The sequence below is a fragment of the Pristis pectinata genome, chromosome 18, assembly GCF_009764475.1.
Source record: "Pristis pectinata isolate sPriPec2 chromosome 18, sPriPec2.1.pri, whole genome shotgun sequence".
Classification (NCBI taxonomy): Eukaryota; Metazoa; Chordata; class Chondrichthyes; order Rhinopristiformes; family Pristidae; genus Pristis; species Pristis pectinata.
The window spans coordinates 40,053,460-40,066,248 of NC_067422.1; the positions used below are offsets into that span (position 1 = coordinate 40,053,460).

At 42.9% G+C, this 12,789-nt stretch overlaps 1 protein-coding gene across 1 annotated transcript in view; it reads left to right on the forward strand.

Moving 5' to 3' along the window:
• xylt2 (xylosyltransferase II) overlaps positions 1-12,789 on the forward strand; it is a 128,904-nt gene that overhangs the window by 13,512 nt on the left and 102,603 nt on the right. The gene's annotated exons all lie outside the window — the stretch shown is intronic.

Consider the following 12,789-nt stretch of genomic DNA (forward strand, 5'->3'; position numbering starts at 1 on the left):
AGGGCAATCTGCCACAAGGTGCTGGGGGCATGGAGTGGCAACTGGAAAGGTGTGAACCAGAAAAGGCTTAGGGGTGGAGAGTGAGAGAGGGGTAGGAGGAGAGAGAAGGGTGGGGGGGAGTGGTTAAATGGAAGGGTCAAATGACTGCTGGGGGAAGACTGAAAGGGAGGGGGACAAAGGGGCTTGGGGGATGGGTGACTGGGAAAGAGGCAGGTGAGCAGAGATTGGACAGGAGTGGCAGATGAGACTGCAGCAGAGGGCGGTGAAGGAGTAGCTAGAGCTATGGTGTTTGAATGAGATGGATGGAGACGGAGGAGCTATGGAAAAGTCCGGGAGAGAGAGGAGGAAGAAGCGAGGTGTTACACTGCTGAAAGAGGAAGATGGAAGAAAGCAGGGAGAGAGAGATCAGACATGTGTTCTGGGGGAGAGTTAATAGGGAGAAAGGGAGTCATGGGTTAAAAAGAGCAATCAATAGTGGGGTAATGGAGTTGTTTGAGGTGCATGCTCTCAGCTCATGAAGAATGGGTGGGAACAGCCAAGCAAAAGAGTCCAAAATGAAAGGATTGAGAAGGAAGCAAAGGGTGTCTGCTTGTTCAGGACAAAGAAAGTTAAAGAGAAAAGTGCAGGGAGATTGGTGCAGATGTTGGGATGCGGATAAGCGGAGCAAACCACTGACCTTTTTGGTAACCATGTCCAAAACCATGGAGTAGGGGTTGGAGAAGAATTTGGAAAGGCATCAATAATTAAATCAATTTTGCTTCTGAATGTATCTTCTGTGTAAAACATCTGTGATAATGCACAGTCATGCAGGGGGTCTGCATTGTAGTAAGTGTCCTTTGGGATTTTAGGTGAATGTTGGCTGCTTTTAAATGAAGCTGCTTTGTCTGTTGTTCCCTCTGAGCAGAGGCTGATTTTAGTATGCTATCAAGAGAACTGATGTTATCTACAACGTACCACATTAGAGCTTTTATATTGTACACCTTTTTGAAAAAAGAACCAATTAACCAATTTTCTTGTGCTGCTTCAGGTGACTTTGAAGATAAGGGAGTTAGACCATCAGTGGTGAATTACTCTGCTGCTGAGGTGTAGTTGTGTCTCTTTCTAAAGCTGCTAAAACCTGTTGCTCCAAGTAGGAGTTCCTGAAGGAAGTTTGAAGGAAATGATTGCCATGAGTTGAATCACTTTCTGACCCTCGCTGGAAGAAACTGACATAAAATTACTACTTTTTTTTAATGTATACTTTCAATGCCAGAATGATTTGAAGAGTCACACATTGCAGTTAATCAGAAAGATGTGGGCACAAGCCCCACTGATATCACCGATTATATATGGAGGAAACACTCAGCAGGTCAGGCTGCATCTGTGGAAAGAGAAATGGATAACGCTTCAGGATAACCTTTGTCAGAACTGCAAAGAGAGCAATACAAGTTATTTTTAAATTGCAGCCCCATCCTGTTTGCAACTTAAAGTTAGCTTGTTTTCTCTCTGTTGAACTGAGGGGAGAGATACAAGTGGGGATAAGGTTACTGTGTCTATAGGGAGCTGGACTAATATTGTGCTGACAAACATTTTCGTGCAATATTCCTTCATGATTATAATGTAAACTTCGTGTTTAGTTTTCACTCCCTTCATGGCTAGCTCTGTGACTCACTTGTGCACTGAGATTTTTGTCAAAAACAATTATGAAGAAAAAATTTCATAGAAAAAATTAGGAAAGGGCAACCTTGTTAAAATTTGCAGGTGACTTTCCAAGGATTAGTTGGCCACAACTGCAAAATCTGTGCCCATTGCAATCAGGGGCGCTGCTTTTTGCCCAGCATCAATTCCATTATTACTGCCCGACTTGACTATTTCAATGCTCTCCCTTGTGGTTTTCCATTCACTACTCAAAGTAAACATAGCTCATTCAAAACTACTGCTTCTGATCTAGTTCATCACAAGTCCTCGTCACGCAACATCCATAAGGTAGCTTATGCAAATTGGCTGCGGTCTCCTGTCTAACCCAAATTTTGGCAGAAGTGGTCTATCATTAATTTTCAAGCGTTTGTTGCAGTTCAAGTGAAGGGAATATTAAAACTTGCTGTCCATGCATTATCCTTTCCTAAGCCTGTAACGGCAATACGCACTGACTATTTCACCTGCAGGGGAAGCCTCCCTAATGTTTAAAATTATTCATGCAAGAAAACTTTGAGCTAGAAATCTTCTCATTATTCTGTTGTGCACTGGCGCCAGGGCTTCTCCCTGCTTGGCAAGTTTTATGTTTATCGATATCGGAGCTATATTTCTTCGCTAGAGGTATCAAAGTGAGTAATTTGCACTAATCCCCATCTATTGCAACATGAGCTCAGAATATTTTCTTTTTCCTTTCAAATAATTTTTGCTCATTCTCCATATGGCTACTACCCTTACCATTTGGAGGCCAGAATTGTTCACAGTACTAGGACTGCAGTCCAGCTGATTTTTTTTGATAAAAGTTTAACAAAACTTTGTTCTACTTGTTCATTTTTAGGGTCTTGTAATCCTATGTTGCTACCTTTTGTGTTTTGCTTACCCGTACTCCTCCACACCACCTAGATTCTTATTCATCCATATTTTCTTTGGTATCTTTATTCATCATACCAAAATAAACCAATTTGCCAAATAATCCATCCTGGGCCTTCTGTTGTCAGTTACATCTTCATTGTATAAAAAAATTACTGTTGTCCAAGACGTTGTCACTATTCACAAAATTGTCACCATTAACAAAACTCCCCAGTTTGCATTTCTGATTTGAAAATGGGTCATTTTTATAAACTGACAACATTATTAGTCTTATTAGCAATCTTTGTGGAAATTTGTATACATAGAACAGTACAGCACAGGAACATGCCCTTCAGCCCACCATGTTATGCTGAATTAATTAAAAAATGCCTAATGAAACTAATCCCTTCTGCCTACACAATGTTTCTGTCCCTCCATTCTACGCACATTCATGTGTCTGTCTAAGAGCCTCTTTAACGCTTCTGTTCACCTCCGCTGGCAGCACATTCCAGGCACCCACCAATCTCTGTGTAAAAACAAAACTTGCCCCACACATCATCTTTGAACTTGCTTCCCTCATCTTGAATGCATGCCCTCTAGGTAACAGCAGTCTATCTATGCCCCTCATAATCTTATAAACTTCTATCAGGTCTCCCCTCAGCCTCTGCCGCTCCAGAGAAAACAATGCAAGTTTGTCCAACCTCTCCTTATAGCACGTGCCCCCTAATCTAGGCGGCGTCCTGGTAAACCTCTTCTGCACCCTCTCCAAAGCCTCCACACCTTTCCTATAATGGGGCAACCAGAACTGAATGCAGTACTCCAGGTATGGCCTAACCAGACTTTTATAAAGCTGCAACATAACTTCCCGATTCTTGAACTCAGTGCCTCGACTAATAAAGACAAGCATGCTATACGCCTTCTTTACTACCCTATCAACCTGTGCGGCCACTTTCAGGGAACTTGGACCCCAAGATCCCTCTGTACATCAACACTGTTAAGGGTCTTGCCATTATCTGTGTACTGACCCTTTACATTTGATCTCCCAAAGTGCGACACCTCACATTTGGCTGGATTATCTGCCATTTCTCCAACCATATCTGCAACTGATCTATATGCCATTGTATTCTTTGGCAATCTTCTGCACTATCCACAGCACTACTGATATTTTGTCTTCCCCTGTGTAGTTTCAATGGTACAGAATCAGAATGTCCCACACCCAATGATTGGCTTCAATAGCCTTAATGTATCACTTGAAGTTAAATTGTGAACGGGTTTTATTTCCTGAAGACTGGTTCTCATTTTAATTAATATCTGCTATCCATAACTTTGTAACTCCAGCATAATCCCTAACAGGAGGGTTGTTTTTCAGACTGCAGGCCTGTGACCAGTGGTGTGCCATAGGGATCGGTGCTGGGTCCCCTGTTGTTGTATACATTAATGATTGAATGAGAATGTAGGTGTGGTGGGCAGTGAAGAAGGTTGTCGAAGGTTACAACTGGATCTAAATCAACTGGGAGAGTGGGCCAAGGAATGGCGGATGGAATTTAACTCAGACAAGTAGGAAGTGATGCATTTTGGGAAGTTAAACCAGGGCAGGACTTACACAGAAAATGACAGGGTCCTGGGGAGTTTTGTAGCACAAAGACCTAGGGGTACAAATATACATAGTTCCCTGAAATTGGCAACACAAGTAGACAAGGTAGTGAAGGTGTATGGCATGTTTGCCTTCATTGGTCGGGGCATTAAATATAAGAGTTGGGACATCATGCTACAGCTTTATAGGATGTTGGTGAGACTGCACCTGGCACATTGTGTACAGTTCTGGTTACCATACTATAGGAAGGATGTGTTTAAGCTAGACAGGGTGCAGAACAGATTCAAGAGGATGTTGCTGGGACAGGATGGCTTGAGTTATAGGGAGAGACTGGATGGGTGAGAACTGTTTTCCCTTGAGTGAAGGAGGATGAAGGGTGACCTCTTAGAGGTTTATAAAATCACGAGGGGCATAGATGAGGTGGATTTTCAGTCTTTTTCCCAGGGTTGGGGAGTCTAAAACTAAAGGGCATAGGATTAAGGTGGGAGGGGAAAGCTTTAAGGGGACCTGAGGGGTAAATTTCTCACAATCAACTTTGTTATGACCTTGCACCTTTATAGTCCGCCTGCGCTGCACTTTCTCTGTAACTGTAACACTTTATTCTGCATTCAGTTATTGTTTTACCTTGTACTGCCTCAAAGCACTATTGTAATGAATTGATCTGTATGAAGGGTATGCAAGACAAGTTTTTCACTGTACCTTGGTATATGTGACAATAATAAACCAATTCACCAATTTATTTACCTTTAGGACTTCGGTGGTGATGGACTAGTTGATTTTCCAGATTTTTGGATGTTAATCCAACAAGTACCCAAACACACTTATTTCCCTTTTTTTTTAAAAAAAAGAATGAACAGGCTACACAATAGAGTCTGTCATAGAGTTATATAGCATGGAAACAGGCCCTAGCATGCTGACCTGAGCTAGTCCCATTTGCCTGCAGTTGGCACATATCCTTCGAAACCTTTCCTATCCATGAACCTGTCCAAATGTTATTGCTTTACTTTGTACTATCTCAAAGCACTTTTGTAATGAATTGATCTGTATGAAAGGTATGCAAGTGGTGTGTATATAGAAGGAGCTGCCAGAGGAGGTGTTAGAGGTGGGTACGATTACAATGTTTAAAAAAAACAATAGTGTCACCTGTTCATTTTTTTTTAAAAAAAGGGAAATAAGTGTGTTTGGGTATTTGTTGGATTAACATCCAAAAATCTGGAAAATCAACTAGTCCATCACCACCAAAGTCCTAAAGGTAAATAAATTGGTGAATTGGTTTATTATTGTCACATATACCAAGGTACAGTGAAAAACTTGCATACCTTTCATACAGATCAATTCATTACAACAGTGCTTTGAGGTAGTACAAGGTAAAACAATAACAGAATGCAGAATAAAGTGTTACAGTTACAGAGAAAGTGCAGCGCAGGCGGACTATAAAGGTGCAAGGTCATAACGAAGTTGATTGTGAGGTCAGGAGTCCATTTTATCGTACTGGGGGACTGTTCGGTAGTCTTATGACAGCGAGATGGAAGCTGTCCTTGAGCCTGGTGGAACGTGTTTTCAGGCTTTTGTATCTCCTGCCCAATGGGAGGGGGGAGAAGAGAGAATGTCCGGGGTGGGAGGGGTCTTTTGATTATGTTGGCTGCTTTACCGAGGCAGCGAGAAGTGTAGACAGAGTCCATGGAAGGGAGGCTGGTTTCCATGATGTGCTGAGCTGTGTTGACAACTCTCTGTAGTTTCTTGCAGTCAGGGGCAGAGCAGTTGCTCTACCAAGCCATGATGCATCCGGGAAGGATGCTTTCCATGGTGCATTGCTTAAAAATTGGTGAGGGTCAAAGGGGACATGCCAAATTTCTTTAGCCTTCTGAGGAAGTAGAGGCACTGGTGAGGTTTCATGGCTGTGGCATCTATGTGGTTGGACCAGGACGGACTATTGGTGATGTTATATCGCTGGTGTAAGGTGCCGGATTATCAGAGTTTTACTGTACTTTTAATCTTATCTGATCAAACTGGTCAGCCGCAGATGGATCCCCTTCTCCTTCGAGTCTTTTTGCTGCAATAATATGCATTTTTATTGAAAATAATAGTATGTCTGGCACTGCTTCACAACTGTCATATCTTTTAATTTTATTTCTGAATCCACTTTAACCAACTCTTCATTCATACCTATGTAATTGCTTCATGTAAATTTAAGATCCAGATTTGTCATCTGGGACAGGAGATTTTACTGAGATCACTGTCTTATTACACATTACACATAAATACGTATAAAATAGCTTGTTTGATTCATGGTTGGTTCCAAAATGTGTTCGAGGCAGTTGTCTGAATGTGTTCCACAAACTCGTGTTCAAGATTACCTTTGCCAATTTGATTAGCCCAATCTATGTGAAGTTGAAAGTTGCCCATGATTATTGCAATACCTTTGTTACATGTCCCCTTGATTAATATTCTCTCTAATGGTATGGCCATAGAGTGCCGTAGACTACTCTCAATAGTTGTTCCTGCATTATTTCTTTGTTATATCCTACCTCCATCCAGACTGATTCTACTTCTGATTTTTTTGAGCCAAGATCATATCACTCTCCTATGTACCTCATTATCAGGGATCCTACCTTCTTCCGAAATATATTCACTTCCCAACCATGGTTACCTCACAATTATATTTTTCACTTACACCCATCTGTTTCTCTTTGTAACACCAGCTTGGCTATCTTGTTTTGACTGCTTTATGCATTTGGATAAAGAACCAAAAATTTTAATTTTTTTCCATTTGACTGTTTTACTGCTGTACACTTTGGCCTTCTTGTTACATTGGACTTATTATTAATCATATGCATTATACATCCTACACTATCAGTTTGTCCTTTCTTTATAACTTGCTTGAACCTTTCCCCATCTCCTGTTATTTGATTCACCAGGACAATGGTGAATCAAATGAAGACCATTGCAGCAGAGCAGGTCTCTTTCCTCTCTCCCTCTTCCCATTGCCCCATGGATTGAAAAGCCCCTTCCTTGTACCATCCATTCAATAGTCTGATCTGTATGACAGTAGTTCTTCATATTCCCAGCAGAATCTCTCTCTTAGTTCTACCTCTGCAGTTTGTTTCTATATGACCCATGACAACTGGATCCTCTTCTTCCCATTTAAGTTCCTATCAGTCACTGAGATGATGTCTTTAAACATTGGTACTGGGCAGGCAACACCACCTGCCCACATTTGGGGTTTTGGGTAGAGTACATTATCCTCCACCACCATTGCATTCCTTTTATTACCAACCCCTCCCTACCAACTTAAGTGGCTGTGTACCACAATGATGTGTTAGTTTGGTCATTGTCACAGGCTGTGCAATCCTCAGACCTGTTGGACAAGTGCAAAGGCTAAGGCTCCTGCAAATCCACCTCTTGGGTCCCTGTAGTTGCCTGAACACTGTTCAAGTCCCAGGCTACTACCTAATCTAAGAAGTATGATTGTCTTCTGGACCAGTTCAGGTAACTTTCTCCCTCCCTGATACATCAGAATGTCTAAAGCACAGATTCCAGCTCAACAATCCTGAGCAGAGGTTCCTCAAGGTGCAGACTCTTCCTGCAAAGACGCTTACTACAAATATAGTTGCTGGGGAATGCATTGATCTACACCAGTTCCCACATTGTTGCTGCAATGCACCACTCACCCTGATTTGTTGGTTTGTATTTATTTCATATACAGTATAATTTGTTATTTATGTCTGAGGAGGTAAGTAGCCTGTACTGTTATCTACCATTCAATCTTCTGTATTTAATTTATCCTTTCTCTAACCATCAGAACAAGCTTAAAAACATCCCATCTTGAGCAAATTTGAAAGCCATAAATATTGGTGACATAAAACATCTCTTTCATGCTCTTCACCTCTACAAATTCCTAACTTTTGCACCCTGATTAAGTTGTACTCTGTGATACACTGATTCAATTGTGTAAACTCAGCCAAATTCCCCAAGTACTCTGCTAACAATAATTACCATCTAGTCACAGAACCAGCAAGCAGAACACCTAATTAACTGTAAACCATAGCTGTTAATGGGCAAGGAGGATGTTTTGTATGGGGGGAAAAAAGCTACAAGTTAAAGATTAGTTTGCATTTAGAATTTAATTGCATTTTTGAATGAAATTAATCTCTGACCAAATTCCTTTTGCACTTTTACACTGTTGTTTAAACTGGGCTTTGTGACCACTTCACCATGCAGCTGAGTAATATAAATTTAACTAAATTAGGGATTTTATGTAGGTGTCACTAATGATGACTTTAAAGCTTCTTGATTATTATTAAAATTCATGTGGTTCACTAACATCCAAAAATGGATCAAAGATCTAACTTCTAGAAATGAGGGGACATTTGATTGACAACATCGAGAAGCCCAGGTAAAACTGAAGTCAGTCCCATCAAGGAGAAGGCACTTATACAAAGGAAGATGGTTATGATTGCTGATGTCAATCATCCTGGTCCAGATCGTTGTGCTTGGAGTTCCTCAGGGTAACCATCCATCCCATTCAACTGTCTTCTGACCTTCCTTAGATCAGAGAAACAAGGATTGCAGATGATAAAAAACAACAAGATGCTGGAGGAACTCGGTAGGTCAGGCAGCATCCATGGAGAAAAGCAGATGGTTAATGCTATGGGTCAGGACCCTCCTGACCTGCTGAGTTCCTCCAGCATCTTGTTTTTTCCATAGATCAGGTTGCCCGATGTTCAATTCCATTTGCAAAGTAGGCCTACCGGCATGCAGCAAAATCTCAACAATGCTTTGGCACAGGCTGATAAAGTGGTAAATAATATTTGCATCACATAAAAGTGCCAAGTGATGACTGTCTCCAACAAAGAGACTCTAATCAATTACCAAGTATCCTGGGCAATCAATAGCTTTGTCATTACTGAGTACACGTCCTGGAGGGGACAGCCATTGTGTGGGGGTGATACCATGGACTAGAAGCTCAACTGGACCAGCCACATAGAGCAGGTCAGAGGCTGGATATCCAGCAATGGGTGACTTGCTTCCTGACATGTCAAGACCTTTCCTTCATCAACAAAATGTAGATCAGGAATGTAATGGAATATTCTCCACTTGCCTGAACGAGTGAAGCTCCAATAATACTGAAAAAAAAACAAGCTTGACACCATTAGTTGAAATTTATGAAAGGACAGTGAATACTAATTGGAGAAAATAGGGTTTTAACAGGTTTGGAGAGGGCGGGGTGTTGGTTGAAAAAATAATTCCCGCATGTGTTATGCTTTATTGGATATCCTGAAGTATTTCAGTCAATGAGTTATTTTTGAGTCTCAGTCAGTGTCATTTGGCAAGAATGTTAAATAGATTAATTGTCAGGGCACGTTCAACAGATGGAATCAAGACAGGGTAATTCATTTTGGTTCTGTTCTAGTGTAAGGGCAAAACCAGATGTTTTCACTTTAAAGTGTCAATGAGTTTGTTTATTTTCTGTCCAACGCAACGAACAATCTTACTGGAGGAACTCAGTGGGTTGAGCAGCGTCTCTGGGAAAGGGATTGTCGACGTTTCAGTTTGAGACCTGGCATCAGAATGATTTTCCATCCAGCTTGTTCTGTTTTTATTTTATATTTAAGATGTTATGTAGGAGTATTAAGAGGAAAGAGGTCCACTTTTTATGTTTTTTGATGTTTGTCCCTTAATGTCAGATATCCTGATGTTCACCTTGGTATTATGAGTGGGATTTTAACAACCTCTAGTTCTGGCCATGGGATACTTGCGAGCTAGTACAATTCTGGATACGTTTCCAAAAAGAAACACACATGAACTGTGAAAGTTACATAAGTATGGACTAAAGGGAAGAAGTGTCATGTACATGAGCAGAAGAATAAGTCTTTTGTAGCGACTCACCGTCCGGGCAAGCAAGTCGGGTCGCGCGTCGTCAGAACGGCGAGGCCCAAGATGGCGGTGGGCCTTCGTCTTCCCCGAGCGACAGGGAGAACCCGCGCGCGGGAAAGACTTGATGACATAGCATATATGTCATTGCCGTTTGGAGTGGGCGGGAACAGTCTCTCTTAAAAGGCCCGCGCAAGACGGGAAAATAAACCAGTTCTTGTTCTGAAACCCTTCGACTAGCGTCTTGTTTTTTTACATCGCGGTAGCAGCCGCTACATTGGTGACCCCGACGGTCCAAACAGATCTTGGACCTGCACAATGGACGACAACGCAACAGCCAACGCAGTGGCACTCAAGCTGCCCACCTTTTGGACACTTCTTCCCAGCGTCTGGTTCGACCAGGCCGAAGCGCAATTCCACCTTTGCCAGATCACCTCCGACTCCACAAAGTACTACAAAGGATACAGCCGCCCAGGTCGGAGACTTCATCCAGTCTCCTCCGGAGGAAGATAAGTACCCGGCTTTCAAAGACCTTCTGATTCGGACCTTCGGCCTCTCCCGTCGTGAGCGCGCCGCCCGCCTGCTTCATCTTGACAGCCTGGGGGACAGATCCCCATCCACCCTAATGAATGAGATGCTGGCATTGGCCGAGGGACACAAGCCCTGCCTGATGTTCGAACAGGCCTTCCTCGAACAACTACCCGATGACATCCACCTGCTGTTAGCCGACGCCGACTTCAGCAACCCACGTGAGGTAGCTGCCCAGGTGCTGCTCGCAACTTGAATCTCACGTTTTGGTGTTCCAGCCCACATCACTTCAGACAGAGGCACCCAATTCACCTCCAGCCTCTGGTCTGCATTAGCGAACATGCTAGGAACGCAGCTGCACACCACCACGGCCTACCACCCTCAATCAAACGGGTTAGTGGAACGTTTCCACCACCATCTGAAATCAGCCTTGATGGCCCGGCTGAAGGGTCCTAACTGGGTCGACGGACTGCCTTGGGTCCTGCTTGGCATACGCATTGCCCCCAAGGAAGACCTCCACGCTTTGTCAGCTGAACTTGTGTACGGGGCGCCCTGGTTGTCCCAGGGGATTTCATACCGGCCCTTCGGGACCAAGGGGAACAACCCACAGCAGTCCTGCAAAGACTGCGCGAGAGGCTCGGCAATTTGGCTCCGATTCCTGCCTCGCGGCACAGTCAAGCGCCATCCTGTAAGCCCAAAGAACTACGAGACTGTAAGTTTGTTTTCGTTTGCAGGGCCACACCTCGGGCACCATTGCAACGACCATACGAGCGGCCGTTCCAGGTCATCAGGAATAATGGATCCACCTTTATTTTGGACATTGGGGGCAAGGAACAGGTGTTCACGACAGACCGCCTCAAACCGGCCCATTTAGATCTGCAACAACCGGTCGAGGTTTCAGCACCGCGACGCAGAGGCCGACCTCCTAAGCGGCGGCTAACACAGCCCGCGGACCTTGGGGACCGTATCGCCGGTTCTGGGGTGGGGGGGGGGGGGGCGGATTTGTGTAGCAAACCACCGTCCGGGCAAGCGAACCAGCTCAGCAGTCAGGTCGCACGTCGTCGGAGCAGTGAGGCCCAAGATGGCAGTGGGCCTTCATCTTCCCCGAGCGACAGGGAGAACCTGCGCGCGGGAAAGACTTGATGACGTAGCATATATGTCATTGCCGTTTGGAGTGGGCGGGAACAGTCTCTCTTAAAAGGCCCGCGCAGGGCGGGAAAATAAACCAGTTCTTGTTCTGAAACCCTTCGACTAGCGTCTTGTTTTTTTACATTGCAGTAGCAGCCGCTACACTTTGAACATTTTGTGGAATTACTTATAACAGAATTGTTTGTTGGAGGGGAACGAGATGCTAAGAAAGTAAATGGAAGTTTGTTCCAAACCTTATCTTGTGTTGAAATCGATATAATCGTAGACCGATGGCATAGATGCACAGGAGGTAATTTCTAAATTCTCACAATTCGGAACAAATGTATGAACACAGCAAAGGTGAGAGAAGCTGAAAGTGTGTCTATTAGCAGAATTTAAAAAAATAGATGGTTGCTTTTTTGATTTGTTTCAATTCCATTCAGACGTCAAGGGAGAGTAAGCGAAACAAAGCAGGTAGAGGGAAAGACCTGTGCTGAATATGGGATCTGACAGAGATCGGTTGCTCTCAAATCTATGACTCTATGTGTAACAGTTAATTTTTCATGTAGAATATATCTTCAAGCCTTATCTCATATTGCAGTTATTTACTGCACATTTATGACAACACTTTTTCAATGTCTATGGGTTATACAATTTACTGGTTATGTTTAAAAGATACCTTACATTTTCTGAATTGTTTGTCAACTGAGAAGTAATTTAACATTCTTTTCCTTCTGCAGGGTGGTAGTTTGATTGCAGCCAGATTAGCCACTTTGTTCTTTATCTTGTGTATACTCCTAGAGTAGAGGTGGATTCATTCAGTACATAGATGATCTCTTTCTTTTAAATTTAGAATTTGTTAGCCTGTTTAGCTCTCTGCGGCAAGGCACCACAGAATGAAAAAAAAGTAATTGAACCTGATAGAATAAGACCAATGGTGGTTTCCATAACCCTAATTATTACCTCAATACAGCAACACTGACCACTTTGCAGTACAATGGACTTTTTCTGTTTTTGTTCTAATTGTGTTCTTTCTTGTATAATTTTGTATAATTTTGTATAATTTATGTTTTTAATTTATATTTCTTGTGAATATTGAGTAACTGATGTATGTGTCTGTGATGCTGCTGCAAGGAAGGTTTTCA